We start from the raw sequence: 18,585 nt of genomic DNA, 5'->3' as shown, positions 1-18,585 counted from the left end.
CAACACTGCGTAACGCTCCGATCTGAGGTCAATAGCATGCTTTAGCTGCATCAAGAGACTTGCCAGCCGCTGGTTCTTCAAATCACGTATGGCGGCGTCCTCAATACAATTAGCTACTCCGGCCACATACAGGGAGTCTGTTATAATGTTGATCTTCTGGTGAAGCCATTGGAGGAATACCCACACTACAGCATACAACTCCAAGGTTTGAAGCGTATCCTTGGGTTGCGCCTGTAAAATCTGGTGCCGCCAGTCAGCCCCATCTTTCCACGTCGCCGCTGCTGTTCGTGATCGTTGGCCGGCGTCTGTAAACACCGTGATTGTGTTTGCAAGGGGCTGAAGCGACTGTTTGGGTTTCTTTAACCAATGGTGGTTAGTCATCCATGCCAGGGTAGGTGATTCCAATGGCCGCGTAGTGATCAGCGAACCACTTTCTAATAGTGCCGCTTGAAGTTCCATAGAGGAGCACAGATACCAATATAAGTCGGTCTGCCTCATGGGAATTTAGATTTCTCTTGGGGGTAGCCCCATAATGGCAAGGATGTGCAGTCTGCCCTTTTTTATCAAGTCCGCCAGAGTGATAATATATTCTTGCACTGTACGGCGCGGCTGCAACGGGGGGGGCGATCCATTCCAATACTATACGTTCAGGCTGGCCACGACCCTCCCCCGTTTTTATTTTTGCCTGGGAAATGGCACCGAGAAGGAATTTGGGGCCAGTTAGAATGGGTAGATCTATCGGAACATCTGGTAGTCGTCGTGCAGTGACATGATTGGTAACAGATTCTGTGATGGATTGCAACAGCCCCTTTTGTTTTGGGGAAAGCTCCACAGTAGAGGCCGGGTCCATTCCCTTTAGTAGGGGACAGAGACCATCAAGCAGTTCATTTGGAATCCCGACAACCGAGCGGAGCCATTGTAGGTCACCTAGAAGCCTCTGGGCATCGTGTAGCATTCGAATGTGTGTATCCACAGTCAGTTTTTGTGGTCGTATTTCATGATCAGTGATTGTCCAGCCCAGGTATTTCCAAGGAGCTGTTTGTTGAATCTTTTCCGGGGCTATTGTCAGTCCACAGTCACTCAGTTTTTCCGCTACAGTTTGCAGTTGTACGGTGGTAAAGGGCTCCTTTTGAGCTAATAAAATATCATCCATGTAATGGTATATAACTACACTGGGCCAGGTCTTACGGAGTGGTTGAAGGGCTGCATCCACATACTTGACAAAGGGTAGGTGAGTTCCGCATTCCTTGCGGTAATACTGTCCACTCATAACGCTGAGCAGGGGCTTCCCGATTAATAGAGGGTAAAGTAAATGCAAAGCGCTGCATGTCATCTGGATGCAGTCCAATTGTGAAAAAACAATCCTTCAGGTCCATAACAAGTAAGGACCATTGGTCTGGGATCATACTGGGATTTGGGAGTCCAGGCTGTAAAGCTCCCATTGGTTGCATTTGCTCGTTGACAGCACGCAAATCATGGAGTAACCTGTATTTACCAGACTTCTTTCTTATTACAAAAATAGGCGTGTTCCATGGACTCATGGATAAGCGGAGGTGTCCTTGTTGGAACTGTTCCTTTATTAGGTGATGAGCTTGTTCGAGACTTTCCCTTTTTAGAGGCCATTGCTCCACCCATTTGGGCTCATTTGTTGTCCATGTGAGGCGGATGGGGAAAGTCCATGCAATGGCCTTATCTAAAAAGGAGAGTTGGATGTGAGTATTACCCCCATTTGGGCTAGCGCATCGCGCCCCACCAAGGCATGTATTTGTGAGGGGAGCGGTATTAATTGTACAGTAGAGTCGACCACCTTATCATCAATGGTAATCTGTAGTCGCGGGGATTGACAGGCGGTCGTTACCCCTCCCACGCCTGTAACAGTGGCTCCTGTTGGGTAGGTTGGCCAGGTAGCGGGCCACTTATGTTCAGCTACCACAGTGACATCAGCCCCTGTGTCTAGCAAGGCAAACAGGTGAATTTGCTGTCCCTTATATTCCAGTGTCATTTGTTTTTGAGGTCGTTGGCCCAGACCCACCGTTAACATTACTGCTGGGCCCGTGGAGCCGAAGCCCCCTTCTCCACGGCGAGGGGAGTCGGCAGGGAATCCTTGAGCAAGGTGTGGTAAAGGTATGAGCTGTGCAATTTTTGAACCGGCAGGAATATATATTGGCAGGTGGAATGTCTGTACCATGATGTGGATTTCACCTTGACAATCAGCGTCGATCAGACCAGTTATGATGTTGAGTCCTCCAATGCTTGCCGACGACCATCCAATCAGAAGGGCCCCAACCGCTTGTTCGTTGATCATTATGGGTCCTTTCACTCCTGATGGGATTCGCTGGGGGGTGTTATTTATTAGGGTAGTATCTATTGTGGTTGCCAGGTCCAAGCCGAGGCTTCCTGCGGTGGCTGGTTGCAGGGTGGTTGGGGAGCAACATGGGGGGCTACTTGTGTCATCACGCGGGTCCCCCTCGCGTTCTGTCCCCCGTTTCCCTGTAGTCTTCGGCAAGCGGCAGGGCTGTGCGAAGCAGATTGGCATTGAGGACACCAGACTGCTCCGGCGGGGCAGTTTCGCCGGAAGTGGCCCTGCTGGCCGCATCGGAAACAGCGGACTCTCAGAGCTTTTGCCGGTACTGGTTGGCTGGGCGAGCGGAGAGGAGCGAGGGCTGCGAACACTTGGTTTCAGGATGTTTCTGCTTGTGCTTTCAATCCCTCCCCTAATTCTTTGATGGCATTCACTAACATAGCCTGATTACCGGTAGGGACTTGCGCGGCACGTTCTAATAACTCCTCAACACTCCAATTCCCTGGCAGTGTCACTATAAGATTTCGAACAGCGCTGTTCCCGTTTTGCAAGACACACTGCTTTAAGGTAGCTCCTTGCATATATTCCGGCACCCCAGCTGATTTTATGGCTGCGGCTACTCTGTCTACAAAGGAACCTAGTGGCTCGTCCCAGCCCTGCCTCAGGGACATATAGGAGGGCAACCCACCAGGGGCCTTAATTCGATCTATGGTGCGCCAGGCAATGGCCATTGCCTCTCTGATTTTGTGAGGCCCTAGGAGGGCCTGCGCCTCTGTATGTAGAAAAGGACCCAACCCCATCAGCTCGGGGATAGTCAGCCCGTATAAAGGATCCCCGGGGTGGCGCTGTTCGGCCACTGATTCTTGGCAAAATGCTTGCCAGTGTGCGTTAAATAACAGCTGCTGGTGTGGGGTTAATATAAGGTGGGTGAGACTCTTGATATCATTGGGGAGTAATAACCCTCCCCCCGAAATATAATCCAACATTTGTTTAGCGGGCTCCCCCTGAATACCACATTCGCTCACTGTCGCTCGCAGCTGCGACAGCAATTTCCAATCTAACGGTGTGATACTAGCTGTAAGGCCACCTTGAGGCCCCTGCTGATAGGTCACCGGGAATGTCTGTAACATATCAGCGGCAGCCTCGAGATCCCCCTCCTGGGCAGCCTGTGCTGCTATCTTTTTCCATGTACATTCACGATCAATACCTATGCCCTTGTTGCCAACTTGCAGGTTTCCCTCCTCCACCAGCTCACTCACGTCCCCAGATTCTGCGTCCTCGGGGGGCAGCTTTTCAGCCAGACCCAGGGAAGCAAGGACTGAGGAGGAGGGAGAGCCGGTGGGTGGTATATAAACCGTATTGGTGAGGGGCGGCAAGGGCCATGGGTCTCCCGCCCCTCCTGAGGTGTTCGAGGAGACTGTGCTGAGTCACTCAGTGGTGGCTTTTGCCGCCTTCTGCTCGGCACAATGCTGATCTAACGCGTTAATAACTACTCACCAGGTTTTTCCCAAATTTTTTGCTGTCTTATCATCGTCAAGGGTGGCTGCCCACAGCTTATCTCCTAGTTTCCGCCACTCGTCACGATCAAAGATCGTATTCGGGTCGAGGAAACAACCTTTCGCTACTCCATAAGCTACCACTCCCGCTAATTCCTTCTTTAACTCCTTCTCTTTAATGCCACACTTTTCTAAAAAGCAATTTAATAAATCTAGGGCAGCTTGCCTCTCCATACCCCCTTTTAAGGTGCTCGCACTCCGTTGCCCTACGAGGCTTCGGCTGCTCCTCCTCCTTGGTGCAACACTGTCGATACAGCCACTGCAAGTCCGGCGGCGCCCAGATCCCATCTATACGGTCGTCCTTTCGCGCGATGCGCCGCTTTGACCCTCTGGGGCAAAATCGGAGCCAAGTGCCAGTTTTCACGGCCGTGGTGTTGTTACCATCCAAGCGAAGACAAGTATCACGTCGGGGTCACCATCTGTCGTGAAAGGAAGACTTGGACGACTCAATATGAGTTAACAGCAAGCTTGGTTTATTGCAAGTCTTAACACCTATTTATATGGTTTCTAACTAGGTCACACATATTTTGTTAGATACAATGTAACTTTCTGAGGATGCTGTGTCCTTGGTGATGATTCTCTGTTCCATCCTCCTTCTGGTCTTAAACCTGATGATTGTGATGTTTACCACATTCCTGCTCCACCAGCTGCAGCATATCTATGTGACCCTTTTTGACAAGCCAATCTCCCACAACGTGCTGTGGTATGGAATACCTCTTTGGTCAGTTTGGGTCAAGTGTCCTGTCTCTGCTTTCTCCTAGCCTCCCCTCCTCCCTGGCAGAGCATGAGGCTCAGAAAGTCCTTGCCCAGACCAAACATTTGAGCAGCAACTGAAAACATCGGCGTTATCAGCACTGTTCCCAGGCCAAAAATTCAAAACACAGCATTGCGCTAGCTACTAAGAAGGAGAAAAGTAACTGCTACTGCTGAACCCAGGACAATGGGATGACATTTGTTGTTGCCCTTCAGTCACTAAGTGAAGAACACTAAAAACTTGTTTCTGGTGGCTACTTTATGCAAGGTGTGCTTCCTGCTTGATATAATAACTAAATTAAAAAACAGTTTAATAAGGTGTTAGGATGTGTCAATAATGATCTGTTCACTTGCACTGTTTTATCTCCTTAGATCTTCTCTGGTTTCATGCATTCAGGTTTTACTTCACGATGAAGGAAGCATGTAATTGTTTTGAGGAGTTCACAATTACTTACAAAATCCAAGTTTCCCTTCACCTTTTTTCTGTCAAATTTGGGTTTTAAGATCTACTGGAATATTTCCCTTGAATTTTTAGGGGAGAGGAAGCCCTTTGGAAGGATGTTATTGATCTTGGAAGCAACTGAGGCATCGACAGCAATGTTGAGGCAGTGAGTATCCATAGCTACTGAGTGATGCTAAAACATAAAACTTTAGATATTTTAAAATTGACTGATTATGTCCGGGTTATGTACCTCTGACACTGAGGAGTATACTGGTGTCTACCTGTAATTGCCAGCTGAATGAACTTCAAAAACATATTTAGATTTAAATAAGAATTATCTAGTGGTGGTTCATGTTGGTAATTCCTACTTGTACCCACTTATTTACTTATACCTGGTTATTTTAGGTGGAGTATTTAATGTCTTTTCTCATGAATGAGTATGTGTGATATTTCTATCATAAATAAAGAAGTAAAATAGTATCAGTATGACCTGTCTGTTTAGGCAGTGACAGTGATCAGGAAGATGGAGCCAGCAAGGCTTGTTTGCCATGATGGCTTTTGTACTGTTAATAAGTCCTGTAGTACATCTGCTCCATTAGCAATAAAAAGTTGTGTGCTAGTACTGTAATGGCTAATGGCTTTCCAGTATGCAAGTTCACTTTTTTTATTTTTTTATTTTTTTTTTTACTGCTAAGTAATTACTGAGAAAACCTCTTTAAGAGCCAAAAACATAGCCATAGTGCCCCAACATGCATAAACTTTCATAGACTCTGTGAATTTACTCTTCTACCAAAATGTGCAAACACTCCCCAAGTCTTCTAACAGTAATCCGAAGAAGCCAGATGTCAGTGTGCTTTCAATGTTACTGAAATCGTGACACTTTAGTAACCAACAGAATGTAGGGACGCATTTTATATGCCTCTAGCTGTAGCCTTTTCCAAATACTGTAGGGGGATTTTTATGGCTTTTGAAGATAATGCATTAAATAAATTTTGGTCAGTTTACAACAGATTGTCTTCATGGGGCATCAGCACTCTAACTCTTCCTTCACCTCACAACTTCAAGGTATATTTTTGCTTTGAAAGTGTCAGCATCCATAATTTTAGTAAAGAGAAATTTAATGTAATTAATTCTACATCATGATTCTGAGTTTTCTTGTCTTATGATTAAAAAAAATCACTCTGATGCATTGTTTTTTTTTTTTAATTACACATTAATATCTAGAGTTAGGCTGATGTGGAAAGGTTTTTTTTTACTATCAAGTGGTATGTGGTCTGTTCTCCACCCCTCCCTCCCCAAATGTTGCATTACAGTGTTACAGTCAAACTCCAGGCCTGCTACAAAAGCAGTGAGTGAAACAGATGGTGAAAGTTAACTTTGTGAAAACAGCTCACCTAGGTGTTCTTCTGCATTGATCTTCATCATTAACATGGTATCTACTATAGGTTTCTCTGAGAATTTTACTCTGTCTGTCAGATCCAGTCCAGGAAACACTCCCACCCTTGATACTGGAGTAATGTAAATGTGAAGAGTGTGTTTAATTCCCTTTGCAGAATACTCACATCAAATAATAAAATAATTATTTAAAGAAAAGGTCTTTTGACTGCAAATCATGGATTTGCTCATGGCTATTTGAGTGAATTAAATTTAATGCTGCTATAAAAGTGCTTTAAATGAGGGGAAATCCCTTTCAGAAGCTTTTTTTTAACACAGTAAACCTTGTAGTGTTTGAAGTCTCTAAATCTGTTTCAAGGCTCTTTCTGAATGGAACTTCTATGAAATCTGGTGGATAAGAACATACATGTACAGCATTTGCAGTGTTAGCAGATTTGGTCTTGCTAGTTGTCTTTCACAGGTCCCTTAAAAGTAATTCACAATCCACACACTTGAGATAGCGGTTAAAAACAAATGGTCTCAAGCACCTATAAAACTTCTTTTGTTTCGGTTGGTTGTTTGCCTTCTCCCCTCCCCCAGTGTTCTTAGCTAGAAACAAGCTCCAAGAACTTAACAGCACTACACTTCTTTAGAGTAACTGGTGCTGTTCAGCACGCATTCAGTCTGTCATGGCTGGAGCTACACTCAGTCTACACTTGAATTCATAGCTTATGGACAGATGTTACAATGAGTGTAGTAGCTAATTAGTATAGTCAGAACTACTCAGCACTTCCTAAGGGTGCAGAGAAAAATTCCCTTCAGAGATTTATCATTTTACCCTGAGCTCTAACTCCCTAGTTTTTTAGCTTGGTAATAATCATCATCATTTTTTGTGGTCTTAAAACAACGCTGATGCAGGTAATAGTTTCTTGCAGTGTGTGTGTTTTTTTCTTATTACCAATGTGTGATATAAATAATTTTATATGAAAGCAGTAAAGAATGTATACAGATGAAAAATACTAACTTTTGTGACTTTGCTATAAGAGTGCTCTGGCTCCCCTGTACCAGTGTGGGTTTTGTACAGTCTTAATGTTTTGTTGGATTTTTAATAATAATAATAATACTTAACTGCATCAGTTCTATTGTGTTCTGATGTGTGTTTTGCAGGATCAGATATTGAAAAAAACATGTTCTTCATGGCATTCTGAAATTATGCCTTAGTTACAGTAATTCTTACTACCTACCTATGGTCATTCTAAATTGCTGTACTTAATAATATGTTTATTTTTAAGCATTCAAGTTAATATCATGCAGTGTTTAAATGACATTTGTTCAGTCTCGAGACAACCTAAAAATGGTAGAAAAATATTTTAATAGTCACACTATACTGTTAGCACAGTAATCTTAACACAGAAATTGAGGAGTTAGCTTTTTTTATTAGACTCACTTGGAACATATGAAAGTGCTCACTTCCTGAAAGATACACTATATGAAGCATTAAGTAGCATAGCAATACTTAATCTGAAATACTGAGAGAGAATGTTCTGCAACTCGAGTTTAGTATTTTACATACTAGGTGCATGGGACTGTAACTTAGCAAGCAAGGGTAGAATGTACTTAAATGAAAATGCCATTTTATTTATTTTTATTCTTTGGATAGCTACCTGGGACCATTCAGTTCCCTACTGAATTTTAAAGTGCCAGATCTGTGTTCTGAATTACTCTGAAAAGCTTTATTTATTGAAAACTCATGGTACAATTAAAGCGTTGATTGAAATGGAGTTTGGGGCCTTCAGAGATGAGAGGGGTTTGAGTGACTGAATAAAAACTGTGTTTTGCTTAAAGAGTAGAAACATAACTTTGGCCTAGCATCTCTAGCCATCAGAGGACCATGTTCCTTTCCATGACAGATGCTAACCTATGAAGGGTCCCATAAAAATACTAAACAATGAAGAGAACAAAACCAGCTGAGTTAAATAAGAGTGATTATGATCAAAATGTTATGGAAAACTTACTTTTCTCTTGAAAAAGAATTTTGACAAATTCATTCTCAAATTTCTGAATGCAGAAATGGAGTGGTAGAAAGTCTGTCTTGATCCTTGTTGATGTGCTGTGGTATGGAATACCCCTTTGTCTAGTTTGGGTCAGGTGTCCTGTCTCTGCTTCCTTCCGGCTTCTTGTGCCCCTCCTCTCACAAGAGACTAAAGTCCTTGATCAGGGTAAGTGCTACTTAACAGCAACTAAAACATTGGTGTATTTTCAGCATTGTTCTCAGACTAAAGCCAAAACGCAGCACTGCACCAGCTACTAGGAGGGAGAAAAATAACTGTTCCAGCTGAACCCAGGACAGGTTGGAACTAGATTATCTTGAAGGCCTCTTCCAACCCAAACCATTCTGTGATTCTGTGAAGAGAGGGCTGGCAGCAGTCCCTTATGATGACAGGAACAAGGGTGAGAAAAGGGACCCTTTTTCTGTCTCCGTAGAGAATTCTTACATGTCTGCTGATTCTCAGGGTATTAACTCCTTTTCACTTGGCAGGTTGAGTTGAAAAGTGAATCTTGAGGTTTTGGTGGTTTCTCTTTGTGTTGGAAGTGGAGTTTAAGCAGAAGCAGGCAGTGGTGAGAGTAAAGTGTTCAGTGAATGTAAGCTATTGTGGTCCAACAGTTGCTCCAAATGAGTCATGAGACACATTTTAGTTCTTGCTGCTGAATGCGAATAGAGTTCTGCCATGTACAAAAGCAGAGTCTTCAGAATGGCAGCTTAAGTTCAATGTTGGTCTGAGGTGAGAATGTTGTTTTTGTTTCAGCTCCATTTCTGATGCCAGTTCTTAGTGCAACTCCTCTCTTGCATGAAGCATAAATGTTCTAGTAGATTTTTTTAAAGGGGGTTTTAGTATTCATCATATGGATATACCAGAATGAACATATATTTGGACGCTGAAACTTCCATCTCAGGTGCTAATGAAATACATCTTCTGGAACAGAGCAAAGACATGATGTCAATAATGCTTTAAATCAACTGTAGTTCTTTTGGGTGGTTCAGTAATACTTTAGACCTGTCTAACAAACTTGAACCATGCAACTTTTCATTTAAATGGGCCTTTCTAGAATATGCTTGCATGTTTTAATGCCAGACATATGGTTTTGCTGATGTCAGGTTACCTCACAGGCTCAGCTGTAGAATGGTAATTTACTGAAGCTTTCTAATATGCATTAAGTTATTGTACTTTCTTTCACATTTTCTGATGAGCTGGAGTTAGGGCTACTGAGCAAAGGTGTCCTGTTTTGATTCCATACTTTACCTGCTTTGCTACAAAGCAAAAGACTGAATAAGCCAATAGGAAGACCTCTGTGTTTTAACACCAAGAGAACGAAACAAAATCTTTAGAAAACGTAGTGCTCGCCGTCTGTATACTCCTGTAAGAAGTGGTTACACGGACAGTGTGAGTGAGCACCTTAACAAGGCTGAGATTGAGAAGCTTGATGCCAGTCCTCAAGAATTCGGAACGTAACTAACCAATTTCACACCTCCACTGCAGGGTATGTGAAGCTACCACCATTTTATAAATTGAGTGAAAATTAGGTTAAGGTTTGCACAGGGCAGTGGCATCATTAAATTATGAGGTTTTCACCCAGTTCCATGCTACAGCCAGTAGACATTGTCTGTTATGTTACAGTGTGAATTGTTTCTATTGTTTAAAAGACTTACCTCTCCTAAATCTCCTTAAACTTCTCCCCAATTGCAAGATTAACTGATTAACTGATGTATTCTAAAAAATAATCCAGTCCTGGCTGCTATCTTCAGTTTAAAGTTATGGAAAAAAATTGCTTATTTGTTGACTATTCACTATGGATGCGCACAGAGACACCCATATGTTGTCTGTGGCTTCAAAAAAATGCTGAAAAACACCATTGCTTGAGTTGAAATGACATGATTTTGTTACAACAAAGAATCTTACTTCTGAAAAAATACTTGGCTTTAGCAGAGACCTTCTCCATTTTTAACTGTTTTGCTCATACAGCTCGAGAGAGAATGTGCATCTGCATAGTAGTATTAACACAGAGGTTCAGACAGAACTCACTCCATAGAAAGATACAACTGAAGTGCAAAACAAGTCAGTCTTTTAAGAAAAAATAGTCATAGGCAGTGTACAAGACAATTTGTTTTACCACTTGCATTTCAACTCCTGTCTGGCATAGTTAGTTCAACTGGGTGTATGTTATACTAAGGCTTATACTATACATTCTTTCCAAAATGGAAGAAACTAAATTTTTCAGTAAAACTTGTGGGGTTTATGCAGTGAAGTATATGGCTGACTTCAGTCACCTTCAGGAGTTTTTTATAGTAGGTCTGAACTTTTGCTATCGTTAGCTTTTATTGGAATGATTCTAAATAACAGTTATTTGCTGCAGCACAGCATATGGGGTGTGTTAATGCTTTATTTTTAGTATGCCTATGTGTTCCTCCCTACAGCATGAGCTGGCTTTCCTTGTTCACATTCCTTGCAGTTCATCTGCCTATAAATGTTTGTAGAGTACATTGAATGGTAATGCAAAGATACTGTTGTGTTAAGTCATTAACAATAAAAATCAAACATAAAACTTTGTGGTGTATTTGGTCTGAACACATTCTACTACCACCTCAGATTCACCCTCTGTTTTCTAACTAAAATCTTATTTGGAAGTGTTTAATCTAAAGCCAGCATTTGTCACACTTGTTGAGAGCATCTTTGGGAGCAAGTCTGAATTTTTCTCCTGCAGAATGCCTAGTGTCTTGTGGAGAAGAAAGATCAAAAGATTACTTGTGATCTTTTGACGAGGGCAGGCATTGTTAACTTTCTCTTGGGGAGAAATTGTGGGTTTTTTTCCAAGTCGTTGTGAAATGAAGGAGCCAGAGAGAGGATATGTGCCTATTAAGACACAATTCAGCAAGTTATACTTTCTGAAAGGTGGGTGGTTTTCATCAGATAAGCCTCATCCAAAACAAAACTATTATTTTGGGATGTTGTGGTATAAAACACTGTGTATTTGCAAAGGAGAAGAGGCTGCCACCTCTTCTTGCTTTACCTCAGTGGTTACTGATGTAAAGGTGCTAACAAACTTAGTTTCTTACAATTCACAAGTTGCGTTTTTTGCAGTGGGCTCCTCAGGATTATTCAGCGTATTGTAGGAGTAATTCTTGCTCTGGTCAAGCCTTGAACTTAAACTGCTGTTAAGCAGGATCTTGTGATCCCACACTGGAAAAAGGGAAAACAGGTGGTAGGGCTAGATATAATGGTTCTTTCCATTTTTACCAGTGCTTTGACGTCTTGCCCTAGGAAGCTTTCCCTTTAGAAAAGATATAGAATAACAAGTAGAACTGGCCAGGCATACACAACTTCTGTCAGCCTCTGACTCCTGCAGTATAAATCCTTGGGTTTAGGAGTTGGTCATTTACTCATTTATGCAGCAACAAAAATTTTACTCTGTTTTTAAAAACAAAACTATTGTTGCCAGTATATGGCTTCATTCAGTAATACTGTAGTTAAATTAGGGGTGTCTGTTAAGGCCTATGTGTAACTTAAAAAAAACCCTAAGAAAATAATCTTGCGTGAACAGTTGATTCATAGCAGTATCTCTGTATTCCTTGCCAGTTCCAGATCCCTATCTAAATAGAAGAGCAGCATACACCCATAGTTGTGTATGCAGCAATGCTGTATTTAAATGAACATTTTCTACCACAGTTCGCTTCCCCCAGAGTACAAAAGATTCGAGGTGAGAATTCTGTGCTGTGTTTGAGTCAGTATAGTCAGCTTTGTACTTGTAAATGGACATACTGTTCTCATCTGCAGCTGCTTGGAGATGAGCAGAAACCACTGTATCACTAGTGCAAGCTTAGATTACATTAAGAAAGAAGAAATAGTTAGAACTGATGCTGCCTTATCTGGATCAGCAAGGCAGATACTAAGTCAGAATCCTTCAACACTCAAATAAGCATTGTACCCAGGTTTGGATTTTCTTTGGCAGAATGACTGGAAAAATATGCCACTTCTGGCATGTTGGTAGCCAAAATCTGGTAGGTTGACAAAACTTTTTTGTAAAAGTATTTTTATGATTTTTTTTTTTTGAAGGCTTTGTAAGAGCCTCTACCCTACCCTTTACATAAATTTTGTCTATGATGCATCTTTTTTCTTCAAACCCTCATGCTAGTAAGTATAGCAGTGTCTAGCTTATGTGAGTTATCTCAAATGGGTATTTAAAAGGGTGAGGCTCTGATTTAAAATCCCACTGATCCTGTACTTTAGGTAGTGGGGTGATTCAAAATGCCTTTGTCAGATGTCTTTAACCTCTCCAGCTGTCCTGTCAGTGAGGATGAGTCAGAAGTTGGAGTCCTACAACTAATGCTCACTAAATCTGGAAGGCTCAAGTGTTAGCATGACTGATTTGGCAGATGGGGCAGGATGTGGACTGGTGCATTACTGAGGTGACAGCAGCATTTCTGGAGTGCTACTGCATCTTTCAGAGAAGAGAAGAAAGTGTCATGGTCCTTTGTTTTGTGCTACACTGATGGTGAAAACAGTATTTTCTAGGAGAACTGAGTTGACTGTGGGCTAACAGTAGAAACAGCTATAGGAACCCCCTCTCAGGCTGGTTGTATGGTGAACACGTTCACTTGCTATGCAGAAGCAGCAAGTCTGGTGTTTGGGGGAAGGTGCAGAACATATAGAACATGCATGATAGAAAGGGTGACTGGGCTGCAAGTCTGCTGAAAGGAAGTAGGTGGCTGGCCCAGCCAGAAAGGTCTCCATTAAGGCTTGAGCATCCCATCTGTTCAGTAGAGAGGTAAACAGTATTTATGCAAACTGAGTGCATGTGTTCAGTGCTGAGGTACCCACACCTGTGTCACCTGACACTAAGGGGACAGAGTGGGTTTTTTAGGTATCCTGAACAGAATTATGATGATGCTAAACCGTAGTTACAACTAAAGCTTTATTTTCATAACAGCATATTATGATAAGTACAGCACAGAATTTACAGTTAGAATGGCACACAATTTCTACAAGCAGAATCAATGTAGTACAGTTTGTAAGTAGTGTAATACAACATTTACAGTGCAACTTAATGTTTCTAATCACCTTAACCCTCTGCAGGTTGCATCAAATCATAGAATCTTAATACACGGTTTGCTATATCAACGTAACAATCATAATTTACACTTAGTCAAAGAATACAAGTCACTCCCTCATTCCTGGGAGGAAGCAGACAGCAGTGGAGGCGTCCCTGCTCACTGGGAAGTCAGGTCTCAGTGACCAGCAGCAGTTTAGGTCCATGTTCTCCACTTAGAGCCTGGTTGATTTTACAGACAGTGCTCTGTGGGCTGTTGTGTAATGGGTTGTCAACAGCACCTGGCTGGCTGTGTGCCTGGGACCTTCAAGGCCAGCAAGAAAGGGAGTAATTGGTCTAGTGCCCAGGAGCCTTGAGGAGAGCAGGGAGGGGAAGAAGAAATCTGTCTGGTTTGTCTGCTTGGCTCACAGGACCTTCAGCGCTTGATAATGAGGGGAAAGGGAACAAATACATGACCTGTTTGGTCACAGAGAATGGCTGCTTGCCTTATGAAATTGTTAGTTATGATAACCACATTACCAGGGGTTGGGAGCAGGGGGTACCAGCCACACACCTGATGCTGGGTTTGGTAGGGCTGTCCTATGGATGTTAAATAGAAAAACCTTCCTCACAATGGGGATGAAAAGAAAAAGACCTGACAGGATGTCATTCTGTGGAAACCATGGCTAGGGCCTGTGTATCAGATTTGTGTGTTCCCTGACTTTTTAAGCCTTTGAAAGGAGAGCTCTGTGCTTCATGGTCACCTGGAAACTGCGTACACAACAAGAGAGAGTGATTTTTCTCTTTTCAAGTTACATCATCTTGATTTAGCCTTACAAACTGCTGTTGTCAGGGTATAGATGTGGCTTGGGTTTTTTTGGGGTGTTTTTTGTTTGTTTGTTTTTGTTTAACTTTTTCCAGAGAAACTCCGTAGATCTAACAGCATGTTTTTGTAAGTCTGAAAAGAAATATCAATGGATGTGTCATTTTAGGTCTATAGATATAAAGAAGTATCTTTCTTTTTTTTCTTTCTCTGTATTTTGTTGATGGCTACCCGGGCTTTATGTTTGTAGTTTGGTTTTGCTTTTAATAGAGTGTTAAAACTTATTACACAAACAATGCTTTCGTTTTATTTCTACAATATCTCCTACATGCTCCAATAGAAATGCACACAGGAAGCAAGATTTACTCCTAGCTTTATAATGCTCTAATTTTTAAAGAGATTTCTTATACCCCGAGGCTGTATTGTTTCTAATACTTTCTTCTTGGCACAGGTTTTTGGTTTGGCACTTGTCTCTGTTGATTAGGAAAATACAGAGCACTTGGAATACTGTTTAACCTATGCTTCTTCCTATGATTTAAAGTATTTTAGAACAGAATTGTCTTGCTTTTGTTATTTTGTTGTTGCCTCTTCACAAATCCTTCAATGGGAGAAGAGAATCTTATAGTATAATATGCCCTAACTGAAGCTTCCTAGCTCTTCACTTCCACTCCTAGAACATTTTCCACCTGGGATGATGCAACTGCTTTTGCATCTGAATTGCCTGAACTGGATCATGGAACTGGCACAGGTTAAAAGTTTACTGTCCTATGGGCGTTAAAGAATTATTTTTTTGGTGTGGATTTTTTAATCCAATATCTAGTAGTTACTGCAGTATAGCGCAGCAGGTAGCCCAGCAGGGAGGGAGTGGAAAGGATTGAATAATAAGGCATTGTAGGGAGAGGTTGGGATGGGAAAATGTTTTCAAACTAGAGCCTTTTACATCCTGAGGTTGCTTGCAGTGTTCTCTCTGGTTTTGAAGGAGCAGCACCTAGCTAAAGAGAACTAGAGAACAGCAGTTTCTGAACAGTAATGTGGAGGAAAAACTTTGTTTCTTGTGAGTAGGGGGAGATTATTATGTTTATGGGCTTCTTCAGTAATATAATTAGTAAATCTGCAAGTAGAATGTCCTAGTTGTCCTGTGTGTGTGACTGGCTTGGTAAAAGAAGAATTTATATACAGCTTTAGAGTACAGATGCTGGCTCAAAGTTTCAGGATAAGGCACCAAACATGCAAAGAACAGGCAGAATCTGTCAGAACTGCGAAGTTCAGATGCTCTGTCTGTATTTAGGTCTTGGATCTGAAAAATACAGATGACTACCAGTTGTGGCTTTGTTGTGTTTTGTTGGGGTTTTTTAACATACATTCTCAACATAATGGCCCATTTGTGTGGGGAAGAATAAATGGCCTAACAAGGAAAACTACATTGATGCAAATTAAAAAATAGCTTGATTACATTGTACTATTAAACAAAGATAATGACAGCTGCAATTGCAGTTGCAGCATAGATAGCATTTCAGTCACCAGCTGTCAAAGGAACTGTAGTGTGCGGCTGCTAGAGCAGTGGTTTTAACTAGACTGGGAAAGAAATATAATCCTGTGAAAAGTACAGAAAATCATTTTTTACACTAGTTATCTCACAAATTTGGGTCATAGTTTTGGAAATGAAGTAATTCTTTTTTTCTTTATAAAAACTTACAGGAATCTGTGCGATGAAAAAAGTGGATTTGACAGACACAGAAGATTACACTTCTGCCTGTTCTGATTCAGGTAAATTAGATTTAGATTAACCACTTTCGTTTGTTGTATTTTCAATTTTCAGTCTGCAGATCTTCCACTTTAAATAGCTTAAAGAAAGTTGTTAAATGGCCATTAGTGTGGGGAAGGATTTGATGTGACAGACTCCACAATCATAGAGCAGATGGGCTGTGTCCATTCAAATAATATTTCTGAATGGCTTTAAGAAGCAGATTCATCAAATATAACTTATTCTTGAAAATAAATTTAATTTTAAAGGTTCTTAAGAACACCATTCATTTTACATGCCTGGTTTTTTTTAAGTTGCTAACTGGTACTTTGTGAAGAATTTCTCCTGTGCTTTTGCACAGAGTAAACCAATGCAAGGGCTGATGATCTTTGAAGGCTTTCTCATGATCTGGAATTGACCTGGCAGAACAGTTACTTTATGGAGGTTCTAATGTTCAGCATGTGAAATAGCATGAAATAGAGACCTTTGAATAACTAAACCATGGATGTAGTATATGCTTGCTAAACTAGCTTCAGGTTAGATAAAAGCTTTTCATGCCTTACTCAGTTTGATTTATGAGCCCTTCATTGCCATAATGTTTGTAAGTTCTATGTTATGAAATCCTACTTGAAGAAACAATCTGGAGAAAATCGTGCAAACTGTTTTTTGTATCTGCTGTTCATTTTGGAATAAAACAGTGTTTGGATGACCAAATATGCTTATGTTTTGTTGTTTTTGGGGTTTTGGTTGGGCTTTGGGAGTTTTTGGGGAGTTGTTTCTCTTTTTTGGGGGGGGGGAGTGGGTTATGTTTTAGTTTGTTTGGGTTTTTTTGGTTTGTGGTTTGTTGTTTTGGTTTTGTTTTTTGTTTTTTTTTTTACCATAGGAACTATTTTTCCACAATTTCCAACACACAGCCACAGCAAACTGCTCTAAAACTCCTATAAAGTTTTCTGCCAGTCATACTGCCCATGAAGCCTCCTTACTTTTTTTCCTAAATCTACCATCCATCCAGAAGCTTTAGTAAAGATATTTAACTTTGCATAAAGCCCTGAAGATCAGACAATCTGGCGTCAATGTGAAACTCATTCTTACCATGTTAAGAAATGAGTTTAGACTCAGATTTTTGTTTCATTTTTGTCTCCTTTATAAAGCAGGGGCGGGTGGGCACAGGAGATATGACTCCAAGCATTTTAAGACTGGATTTTTTTAAGGAAGTTTTTAATTGCATTTAACTTCATTTAATTGAATGCTATCTTAGCCTGTTTACAATATACCTTTTTCAAGTTAGTAACTCCTCCTCTTAGTAAGAGAAAACAGTCTTTTAGGATACCAGTAAGCAGTTTCACTGAGTATAGAAGGTCTTGTCTAATTGGGAAAAGCCTAACTCCTCATACATAAGCTAAGAAAAAATGGGTACTACTTCTGTGCCATTTCCACAGCAAGCTGTCTTGAAGGGTTAGTAGTAAATATGAATATAGGTTTGAATTTTCCTTTTAAGAAAAAAAGCCATTGATCATGAATGGAACTGGGTTTCAGTTGTCACAGCTGAATTTTAAATATACTCTGGGGAACAGTTATTATAACTTGCTTTTAAAATTTATTGCCAGTCTTATTGTATCAGTGTCTGTTAGATATCCGGTGTGATGACTGTGCCATCTGCTCTTCCTGCAGGGCATGTGAGAAGAGAAGGAAAATTAATCAGCCATCAAAACCACTGAGCAGTACTTGAATCAGGTGCACAAGGACAGCATAAAATTTACCAAAAGGGTCCTGGTTTTGGAAGAACAACCTCTTCAGAAGCTCTCAGAAATGCCATCTACCTTGCCTGCTCTAGGCAATTTCATCATGAACAGAGAAATCTCAAAGGCTGACCCAGGTTCAAGGAGGATAGGATTAATTTAAAGCTAATTAATTAATCAATTTAATCACTTTTAATTCAGGGAGATCCTACTATGTGCAGAGTTGGGACTCCTGGGAACACTTTCAGTTGTTTTAAATGTGTAGTACCTTTTTTTAAGTTGGAGGGCTTGCATCAAATTTGGCTGTGAGGTGCTGTGCAGAGTGTTTGATACTACAGACATTCTGGGATGGTTTCCCTGTGGCCTTCTGTGCTTTTTCCAGGGCAAAATATGACCAAGTTTGGTGACTGATTTTTCTTTTGTTTTCATGGGGATCAATACAGACAAATCAATAAAGATTATTGGAGCTCAAAACACAAATTATAGTATGCCTGAGAGTTACAAGGCGACTGTGTTGTTCTTTACTACCTTATCATTGCCAGAATGTTCCAATGTTATGCACTTTGATCAGGACAAATAGTGGTCACAAGAAGAGGAGAGTATCCCCTTGAAATACATCACCGTACCTTTGGCTCCTGTGTCATTTTCAGTTGCTTGTTTTGCATTGTGCTGTTTGTCTTAAGAAATCTAGTATCCCTTGGGGAGTTGGCTTAGGCTTTACTCAAGGTCTGAAGTAACAGGAATTCACACAGATTGTACTTCAGGCTTA

At 41.2% G+C, this 18,585-nt stretch overlaps 1 long non-coding RNA gene across 5 annotated transcripts in view; it reads left to right on the top strand.

Moving 5' to 3' along the window:
- Window positions 1-18,322, top strand: part of LOC136015255 (uncharacterized) — a 30,317-nt gene extending 11,995 nt beyond the window's left edge. For all 5 annotated transcript variants that reach the window (XR_010613128.1, XR_010613127.1, XR_010613125.1 and 2 more), the window contains 2 exons: window positions 16,032-16,100; window positions 17,749-18,322. This is a non-coding gene — a long non-coding RNA (uncharacterized LOC136015255). The remainder of the gene's footprint in view (window positions 1-16,031; window positions 16,101-17,748) is intronic.
- The last annotated feature ends 263 nt before the right edge of the window (window positions 18,323-18,585 follow it).

The sequence above is a fragment of the Lathamus discolor genome, chromosome 5 (assembly GCF_037157495.1).
Source record: "Lathamus discolor isolate bLatDis1 chromosome 5, bLatDis1.hap1, whole genome shotgun sequence".
NCBI lineage: Eukaryota > Metazoa > Chordata > Aves > Psittaciformes > Psittacidae > Lathamus > Lathamus discolor.
The sequence above is the reverse complement of the archived record's forward strand: the minus strand, read 5'-3'. Positions and strand labels throughout refer to the sequence as shown.